This window comes from Heteronotia binoei, chromosome 3 (genome assembly GCF_032191835.1).
Source record: "Heteronotia binoei isolate CCM8104 ecotype False Entrance Well chromosome 3, APGP_CSIRO_Hbin_v1, whole genome shotgun sequence".
In the NCBI taxonomy this organism is placed as follows: domain Eukaryota; kingdom Metazoa; phylum Chordata; class Lepidosauria; order Squamata; family Gekkonidae; genus Heteronotia; species Heteronotia binoei.
The window spans coordinates 128,080,247-128,091,458 of NC_083225.1; the positions used below are offsets into that span (position 1 = coordinate 128,080,247).

Below are 11,212 nucleotides of genomic sequence, written 5' to 3' on the forward strand. Positions count from 1 at the left end.
TTCAGTAGTCTTCAGAAGGTAGACCTGCCGGTTCACCGGTGGTCACTACAGGTAACCAACTATACCAGGGGTGGGGAACAGTGGCTCTCCAGATGTTTTTTGCCTACAACTACCATCAGCCCCAGTCATTGGCCCTGCTGGCTAGGGCTAATGGGAGTTGTAGGCAAAAAACATCTGGAGAGCCACTGTTCCCCACCCTGAACTATACCAATCAGCCCCAGTCATTGGCCATGCTGACTAGGGCTGATGGGAGTTGTAGGCAAAAAAACATCTGGGGAACCACTGTTCCCCACCCCAAACTATACCAATCAGCCCCAGTCATTGGCCATGCTGGCTAGGGCTGATGGGAGTTGTAGGCAAAAAACATCTGGAGAGCCACTGATCCCCACCCCGAACTATACCAATCTTCAGAAGCATCACCAGTAACTTCAGGATCAGATTCAGATACACAGGGTGCTTTAGGCGAACTATACCAATCTTCAGAAGCATCATCAGTAACTTTAGGATCAGATTCAGGTACACAGGGTGCTTTAGGCAAATTGCTGTCATCCACAAACACAACATTACAATGTTTGGTCTTATTCAGCTTTGGATCATGGATTCTGTAGCCTTTTCCCACTGAGGGATATCCTACTATGAATCCAATCTCAGTCCTTGCATCAAGCTTCCCTCTATTTTCTCTAGGAACATATGCTTAGGCTTTTGCTCCAAAAGTTTTAATTTCCTTAAGTCCTGGCTTCTTGCCAAACCAAGCCTGGAACGAAGTAATTCCTGTTACTTTTGAAGATATTCTATTGTGGATATACACTGCTATATTTACAGCTTCAGTCCACAGGCCTTTAGGTAATCCAGAATGCATGAGCATTGCTCTGGTCATTTCCTGTAACACACGATTAAGTCTTTCTGCACTCCCATTCTGCTGTGGAGTGTATCGGACAGTCACTTTGTGTTCAATCCCTTCTGCTTTCAGAAATTGGTTAAACTCATTATTGCAATATTCACCACCTCCATCTGTCAGCAAGCTTTGAGGTGCATGCCCAAATCTGTTTTTAACCATGGCAACATATTCTTTAAATTTATCAAGAGTCTCATCCTTTGATTTGAGCATATAGACAGTGCTATATTTTGTCTTTGCCTCTGTGAATACTGAGAAAAATTTATTTCTCCCAATCAAAGCTTTTATAGGCCCAACAACATTACTGAATATTGTTTCCAAAAACCTTTCATTAGGCACACTGCTTTTTCTACTGAAGCAAGGTGCAGTTCCTTTTGCTCTCAGACAAACACCACATCTTTCCTTGGATTTATCACAGTGCACAAGATCAAGTCCACAATCCTTTAGCAACTTCACAACACTGCATGCTTCTGTGTGCTAACTTTACATGCCAAGCATAAACACATCTCCTATGGTCACACTTTCTGCCTTCAGTCTAGCAAACAGTCTTTTCCACAACATCAGCATCTGACCTTTCACTTAAGTCCATAATATAATGAGCTCCATTTCTTTCATCCAGTTTCAAATTAATTCCAGAATTCTTCTGAATACTTTCACCATCATCTCCTTTATCAAGATATACAGCATAATTATTTCTTATAAGCACTTGGCTTGAAAGTAAAGTCTCAATTAATTCAGGTGCATAAGCTACATTTTTCAGTCTTGCTGGCATTAAATCTTCATCAGTGGTAAGCAATTTTATTTTGATCTCACCCACATCAAGAACTTGTAAGGGTTTCTGGTTGGCACCTATCATTTCAAGTCTCTGATTTTCATCCAACTCTGAAAACTTGCCTTTATATCGACAAATATGCATAGAAGATCCACTCTCAACCAAAAATCTTCCTCTTTCACCAATAAAATTCACATTATTAACATGCATAGTACTTTCTCTGTTCCTTTCTTTGTTCCCACCTGGGCCATGCGGCTTGGAAAATTTCTGCTTTAAAAATTTCTGGCTGCTATTATTTCTATGGCCATGAGATGGCACTGGTGTTCCCTCATTTGAAACATGTGCTTTAGAATTGCTATTCCTTTGTTCAGCAGCAGCATCACAATTATTACAATATCTTGAGATATGGCCCTTTTGCCCACATCTATGGCATATTATATATCTTCTTGACTTATTCCTATACTGTGGTTTCAGGCTTAAAGCAGACATCAAATCAGACAGTTCAGTGTCCTTGTCCTCAGATCTGGAGGCTGCTTCCTCCTTTATAGCATTTAACAGGCATTCCAAACTCAAATCCTTTTGCAGTCCCAAAATCATCTTAATTGGCTTGTAAATACTGGGTTGAGCTTTCAATATAGTTGAGATTAAGTCTCTTTCTGCAATAGTCACACCAAGCTCCTATAGTCTGGATTGCATGCACATAAATTCCTTCAGATGTTTAGTCACATTCTCCCCTTCTTGCACTTGAAAACCAAATATTTTGCCCTTTAAATCATGAATAGTGCTTATGGGAGTTTTGTTATATTTATCTTTAAGGCATTCAAGCATTTTTTTTTTTTGCAGTTTTAAGAGTGTGCAATTCAGGAATTTCATATGCCTCAAGAGATTCTAAAATGAGAGTTTTTTTCAAAACCATCTAGCCATTTAAAATTTGATTTTTCTTTTTTTCTTTTTAAAAAAAAAACAATTTATTATAATGTAATATATTGTAATGGTATGTTATCACTTGTCATTAAATGTTAATACACATATATAACATTTTCTCCACCCCACCCCCCCTTTTGGTGACCCCCAGCAGTGCCTATCCCCTTAACAGACATCTCCCTATTACTATTTAATTTAGTTTGTTATAGGTAATAAACCCTATCTATTAAAGAATCTTTCTCCAAAAAACCCCAAATTTATAATTATAATCCATCTTCATGGTAGTTCGTAGTCATTAGCAAGTAAGCAAAAAAGTTATAATCCACTAATCCTACTTTTTTTTAAACTGTAATCCATTTTTAGTTTCTTTAAAGATTAACCATTGTCAAAGATCACCAAATGTCCTTTAACGTTCCATTGTTTTTCCATATATTTTTGAAACTTTCCCCAATTGCTTTTAAACTTCTCTAGATCTTTTAAGATTCTTGTAAATTTGTCCATTTCACTCCAATGCATGACTTTCAAAGTCCATTCCCACATTTCTGGTATTTTGTCTTGTTTCCACATTTACACATATAATGTCCATGCAGCTGAAAGCATATACCAAATTATTGTTCTATCTTGCTTTTGAATCTAAAACTGTGTCATGATGCAGTGTGCCTGGTGTGGATTAAGGAATGGATGACACTATCAAACAGAAAATTATTAGCATTAGAAGGACATGGAAATGTCTTTGGATGGCATGCTTACATATACTATGGGGAAAATAAGATGGACGATTTCTTCTCACCTCACTATATCAGAAGCAATCTGTTAAATACTTGGTCAAAATATAAAAGATATGGTGATGAGAGGAAACCACTTTGGATCGTACCAACAGAAGTAATAAAATTGTATTCAGATATTAAAGATATTAAAGAAGAGAAGTGGTTAACATATAAGAACTTCTAAAAATTCAAGGAAGAAAGGTGGAATTAAAATCGGCTGAAGAAATACAATATAAATATAATTGGTTTCAATTGCAACAAATAAAGAGGTTGCTTGAACAGGACATCAAGAACTATGGAATAAGACAAGAACAAACAGAACTGGAGAGAATGCTGTTTGGAGAAAATGAAAAGTTGATTTCAAAGACATACAAACTATTATTGAAATGGTCTACGGAAGATGAAGTAGTTAAACCACAAATGATAAAATGGGCGATAAATATAAATAAGGAAATACAGATGGAGTCATGGGAATACTTATGGAAGAACTATATGAAAATATCTACATGTTATAACATAAAAGTAAAATTTTTCTTGCTCATTCTCAGGGGGATTTTCAGACAACTCATTCAGTTCCATAAATCTCAAGTCTTTGTGTTAGGACATATGAACATATGAAGCTGCCTTATACTGAATCAGACCCTTGGTCCATCAAAGTCAGTATTGTCTTCTCAGACTGGCAGCGGCTCTCCAGGGTCTCAAGCTGAAGATTTTCACGCCTACTTGCCTGGACCCTTTTTGGAGATGCCAGGGATTGAACCTGGGACCTTCTGCTTATCAAGCAGATGCTCTACCACTGAGCCACCATCCCTCCCCTGAGCGAGATCCAGAATGAGAAATTATTCTTAGTTACCTTCAGGGTACTAAAACCCATCACTGGTAGGTTACTCATGGTACCAAAACCAAGATTTGCAGTGGCTGTTCCTGAAGATGTGGAAACAGATGATCCAGTGGCTCCTCTCTCTGTGTTCAACATTTTTCACAGCAATCAGGCAGGGCAGGGTTAAAGATTCTTCCTTCCTGACTGGAGAGAAAAGGCGGCTGAATGTGCATGCGTGGTTGTAGCAAGGCTCTTCCAAGGTCTCCGACATAATCCACAGAAGAAGAGTTAAAAAGCTCCAAAAATTCTCTTTCTAGCACATCTGAGGCTTTTAGACAAAAGTAGCAGTCTTTCCAGATCGAGACAATCTGAATTCAAAGCTCATTTAAGTCAGAAGGAGAGCCAGTTTGGTGCAGCGGTGAAGTGTGCAGACTCTTATCTGGGAGAACCGGGTTTGATTCCCCACTCCTCCACTTGCACCTGCTAGCATGGCCTTGGGTCAGTCATATCTCTGGCAGAGGTTGTCCTTGAAAGGGCAGCTGCTGTGAAAGCCCTCTCCAGCCCCACCGACCTCACAGGGTGTCTGTTGTGGAGGAGGAAGGTAAAGGAGATTGTGAGCCGCTCTGAGACTCTTCGGAGTGGAGGGTGGGATATAAATCCAATATCTAAATCTAATCTAGAATGCTCTCAGTAATGGCAAGAGAAAAAAAGACGTCGTTTTAAAATCGAGGCTTGTCTGCACAGCATAGCAGTTTTTTGCCTGTTGTTTCCTAAATGCTCTCAAAGGCGATCCAGATTAAAAAAATTCATCTAGAGTTCAAAAAACAGTCCATGCTTTAAGCTACCAGCTTGATGGCAAAAATCAAGAACCATCTGCTCTGCTATCAATTTTGTTAGGGATTTCTGTTTGAAATCCCGTTTCTTTATCTCAAACAGTGCAATGGATCACTGGATCAAATAATCATTGAGAGGCATTTAACATGAAAAAGCAAAAACATATTTATTTCTACAGGGGAATGGTACTGGGAGGTGAAAATAACAAACACTATAGAACTACATGCTTACACTAGAAGATCATGTGCTTAATGGAGGCTACTTCCTCCTTGACCTCTCTGCCTGAACAAAGGAAATCACCTGACTAACTGACAAAACAGACAAAACAAGTTTTCCCACTTCTAGACCTTGATTGACAGTAGTCAGTATCTTCTTCTCAGGTTATGCAGACAATAGGGAATCAGGCACAGTGTTAACCCTATAATGACTGGAACATTGCAAAGGACATACAAACATATACAAATTTCCAACAATAATTAATATAAGATATAGTGGCACATTAGAAAGGAATTAGAAGTGGTTTTATTTGGTAAATGGAGAAGTGATGATGCCAAAATTTATTAACATTTATTAGAAAGAAAACATGAAATATTCTCCCTACATGAACAATAAATGTTTGGAAGAACTAAGAGATGAAATATGGTCTAAGAAAAACCTAGAAGTCTCAAAACTTTATATTCAGCAATAAGTAAGGCAAATCTCTTTAGAGCCAGCAGGAGGGAAGGGAGAATAACTATAAAGTTTTATACCATTTAAATAATCAAACCCTTTCTTCACCTGTTGAGACTAAGTCACCCCTGATATGACACCATGGTCTCCATCCCAAGGTTAGGGTGGAAGCCAGATTGGAATGGATCCAGGATAGAGGAATAATCCAAGAAAGCCTGGAGCTGCTCAACCACTGCTCTCTCAAATACCTTACCCAGGAACAGAAGGTTCAATACTGAGTGGTAGCTGGCAAGGACCACAAGGTCTGTGGATTTTTTTTTCAAGAGCAGACACAAACGTACCTCTTTCAAGGATGTTGGCTGATTCATGGTTTGTGAACTCAAGTTAATAGCACGTCAAGCAGCATGAACTTTCCATGACCTTTAAAGCACTTTGTGGCAGTTCATAATGGCCTGTGAATGGATATATTTCCAGACAGAGTCAGCCAAAGATCTCCTTTGAATTTGGTGTCACTAGCATCTCTAGCATCTCACAAACCTCACAAACAACCCATTCATTTTGTCAGCTAAAAGTTTGTGATGGTTCATGAACCAAACCAAAACCTGTGATCATGAAGCACTATTGAATAGCCACTACTCTTGGTACAATTGTAGTGGTTACAGTCTCCCATAATGATATGAATTCCAACGATGTAATAAAGTGTACAATATCAACACATATTCTGGATATCAGACATGTTTTGGAACAATATTCTCCTTCATCTGAGATAATTCTCCTTCATCAGGGATAATTCCACTCAACTTCACATGACTCAGTTTCACTCAGAGTGAACCATATATGCTAATGAGACTTTATTTCACAATACATCTGGCATCAGCTCTTCCATGGTCAGAGATGGAATTTTATCTCTTCACCCAGAGTATGAAATGTTCCTTGGTGAGGTTTCAGTTCAAAGTACAACAGGCAACATCTCTTCAATGAACACAGACTGAATCTAGCCTCTATGACATGCTTATTAAAGTTTATACCTTTAATAAATTTTTGTAAGTCTTAAATATGCCACTGGACACAGACTTTGTTCTGCTATTTCTAACCAACATTGATACCCACCTGAGTCTGTGATTAGTACAGGCATTCTAAACAGAGTTACACTTTTCTAAGTGTATCAAAGTCAATGGCATTAAGAAAAGTTTAATTCTCCTTGGGATGGCACTGCAGGTCACTTAACAATTGTGAAGGATCCTCATGTCTGTCCTTAGGCTGCTTCCTGTAGTTCATGGGACTTAGTGATTAGCAATACAGAATTCAATTAGTAATAAGACTGTGGAATTTAGACACTTTCTAAACTCAGTGTATAAAAGAAGTGCATTTGCCCAGATTAATATTTCTGCCATGGATTTTCTGCAGAGTCTTCTGCCTCCATTATGAAAGAAAAACTTACTCCCCACACTTTAAGACTGTTAAGTGAGGGAACTTGGTTGCCGCTACTGCTAATGATGGGAGTATAATTGCTCATTAAAGAGGTATATTTCATGCTCCAGTTAAAAGTATTACTATTTCTTTTGACATTACTGTCATAACCCTGTTAAGACCTTGCATGATTTACCCTAGCATTAAGGTTTTTTGTTGGCTTCCTTTCAAATGCAAGGTTCCCTGCCATTTCTACAATTTAATCTAGACAGCTCATTTTTAATCAAACTTAGATCTGAGTGAATGCTATGCTGTTTTTGTAAAATCACAGTAGTTTGAAGCATATTATTAACATCCTGATTTATTGTGTGGGACCTACAAATGGCATAGGACCTTTTAACAAGACAGTGGATTTCTACCTACATGTGATTATTTCTCAGAAGCACATATACCTCTGTTCAGCTCCCTGTTTCTGTACAGTGAAGAAATATTATTTCCAATGAATTCTATCTAAAGCAAAATTCAAGGTGAATTTTGATGGTTCACTCAGAAAACTGCTTTAGTCAAAGAATTTCTGTACAATTCACTAAATTGTACAGAACCTAGATATGTTCGGACCTAGCCACAGTAATCCATGTGATGGTCACCTCCAGGCTAGACTACTGTAACTCACTCTACACTGGCCTACCCTTGATTTAAACCTGGAAAATCCAGCGGGTCCAGAATGCAGCAGCGTGAATCCTGACGGAAATGCCATGGACAGCACACATTCTACCTGTGCTGAGTCAGCTACACTGGCTTCCGATTGAGTACTGAGTTAGATTCAAGGTTTTGGTTATGACCTTTAAGGCCTTGATCTGGGACCGACATATCTACGGGACTGCCTCCTCCACTATGTCCCTGGAACAGCACTACACTCTACTGGTCAAAATGTACTGGTGATCCCTGGCCCTAAAGAGGTCTGGCTGTCCTCAACAAGGGCCAGGATTTTTTCAGTCCTGGCCCCAACCTGGTGGAACTCTCTGCCAGAAGACACCACAGCCCTGTGGGATCTTTTAGAATTCCATAGGGCCTGCAAAGCAGAGATGTTCTGCCAGGCTTTTGTTTGAGGACAGCGATGGCTGCTGAGCTGGAACCCTCCTCCCCCCACACTATTTAAGGGGGGAACTACTCCCAATGTCTGGAATAGCAAAATTACAGCACACTATAAAGTATGTTCATTGGGTTGCAACTGTTTTAAATTACTGGTTTTATTGATTTTATGTGTATCTTTTGTTGTATATCATCTAGAGCCTGATATTGGCCAGAATGAGGCTATCCATTAATAGCAACAAAAACAACTTGTCTTTGCATTTAACAAGATGGTAACAAGTTGACTCTATCTTTCAAAATATATGGGAATCACAACAAAAGAAAAGGTGAGCCTTGCAGCAAAAGCAAAACATGCCCAGGGCAAGTGACACTTCCAAGAAAATCTAAAGACCTCACCAAGTATCACATACTGAAAGAAAAACATAGCATTATAGTTCAGCAAAACACCATTACATTATCCCCTTTTGCTAGTGAGATTCTGTTGCTAGATAAACATGTTAAGTACAATTTTAAGGGATTTATTAATGAAGCTAGTAGTGCTTCTATGTCATTTCAAACTCTTTATAAATACCCGATAAGTGCTTGCCTTCTAGCAGTATCCTAGTACAATCCCAAGTGGAGTTATACACTTCTGAATTCATTGAAGTTCATTGAAAGTTGTTTGAACATGGAATGTATGTCATCTGTGATGTCACAAATACCAGCCAATCAGATTCCTGTAAGGGGTAAAGATTGGAAAATAAATAAACAACTTGCAACCCTTATATATATGCAGGAGTTGAATCAAGTCACCTATGCAACCTGCAATGAGTTTCTGAGAAACCTCATTTCCTAAACAAAATTTATCCATATGAAACCTTATTGAACAGTAAGCATTTTGTTCCATCTGTCACATCAAATGGGTCAATTATCTTTTTAATCTATACTTCATTTTGTTTTATAGGAATTGCATAGTAACACTTTTATTATGTGGGAGCAAGCAGCCAAAAACCCACAAAAGTATTGTAAGTGCTCATTTTATATTATACAATTCTGAATTGCTTGGAAATTGATTGTGATGTAGTTTGAACACTTATAATAAATGTTTCTGAATACTACCAAGATGTTTGCTCATTAATACTTCTCTTCTCCTTTAATACTAGAAAAAAATGGAGAGATTTATAACTTATGACATTTAAAATTTGTTATCAGCAAGGTGTGAGGATCACACTTTCTGTTCTTATTCATCGTAAATGCCTAATGGTGAGTATGTCAAAGACATTACAGCCAATTTTCCTAATGCCAGACACAGCCTCTTACTTTTCTTTCCCTAATTAATTGAACTTCCCTTGCATTCCTAGGTTGTCTGTAAAGCAATAATTCTTCTTCTGAAGAAACAAATTGACTTTCTACAGTATATGTCCACTGTCTGGAAACATAGAGAATTTAAAAAATAAAATGTTGCTCTTCTGAATCCTTTAGCTTGTGTTAATTAGGCACAGTAGGTAGTTGTCAAGAGTCTGTCATCTGTATACAAAATACAGCGTATACAGGAATGTGCTTCAGAGTTTTGTCAGTGGTGTTTGCATGGTTGAAATAGACTACCATGGTACATATTTATAAAAACAACTTCAGGTAGAAATCTGGAGGCTTGGTCCACAATGATCCTCAAACTTTCTAACTCTCTGTTCAACATGATATGTATACTACCTATAATTATTTCTTTCTCACTTCCCAGTTTCAGAAGTTTCCCATCAAGATCTATCCTCAGACAAATTTGGTCACCTTCCTAGAAAATTCTTTCTGTTAGCTATGTTTTCCAGATAATTCTGAGATTGCACTGCTGCTGTGCACACTTGAAGAGCAGTTACTTTAACTCTATTAGAAGACATTGGACAAAATTGCCAGTAAAGCTTACATTGCTTGACTTTTGCAGTTAGATATGTGGCAAACTCCTGATCTAATCACCTCAGTGGTTGTTGTCAAAGATTGTGTAAAGTGGTTTTGTGCCTGTGCAGCAGCTGCAAACCAGGCCGTTGCAGGTCTTTATGTCAACACCTGAATTACCTTTATTTATTTATTTATTTATTTATTTATTTATTTATTTATTTATTTATTTATTTATTTATTTATTTATTTATTATTTAAATTTATATCCCACCCTCTCCACAAGTGGGCTCAGGGCAGATTACAAGATAGAAATAAATACATATCAGTAAGTGTGTGTGTGTGTGTGTGTATGTATATATATATATATATATATATATTAAACAAATTAAAAGCAGCATCAATTAGCAGAACACAGGAATTTTCAGCTGACATCATTGGTCTCCAAAACTTTTTCGTCTGGGCCACATGAAGATGGTAGATTCAGCTTTAGCAGGAGGGGGCCCATGTCTTATTGGAAGCCCAACTGCCTCAACTATATTGTTTATATCATTAGTTTATATTTATTGTGTTACAGCATAATAGACTCAAACTGAAAAAGGCATACTTTGACTGACTTCAGTAAATAGAGGGAAAAGCAGATTCATGACCATATTGAGCTGAAATCAGAGAACAAAGAAACACCTAAATAGTAAATCTTAACGCAAGTGGTATGTTTTACATTATTTACATATATTTATGTGTATTTATGTATACAGATGAGTGGCCAGAGGCATGGCCAGTGACTTAATAGCTCTCCTCCCTTTGTTTACTGTGATCAGGATGTATACCCATTTTGTTTTTAATTTAAGACTATTTGCAGTATGACATCAATAATATTGCCTAATAGTATTTCTACTATTGTACTGTAATAGAACAATAGTGCTGATTTAAATTTTTTAAATAAAATTATGGCAAACTGTTCAGAGATTAACAGTCATAACTAGGCTTGCTGTTGAGTATCGGACTCTGCACCCGCGCCGCGCAAGCCGGGACGTCCTCGGGTTACCTGGCGCAGCGCGGGAAAAGTCACCGCCAATCAAGACCAAGCGCGGGAAGTTTAACTGGCCAGGATTGGGCTGGCCAGCAGGGGGGTTGATCCGGGGTGCATGTATATATTAGCG

The 11,212-nt window shown here is 38.0% G+C and overlaps 1 non-coding gene across 1 annotated transcript; it reads right to left on the reverse strand.

The window, feature by feature from the left end:
* Positions 1 to 4,097: 4,097 nt before the first annotated feature.
* On the reverse strand, positions 4,098 to 4,172 carry TRNAI-GAU (transfer RNA isoleucine (anticodon GAU)). The gene has a single exon. It is a non-coding gene; the product is annotated as a tRNA-Ile (tRNA).
* Between the last annotated feature and the right edge of the window lie 7,040 nt (positions 4,173 to 11,212).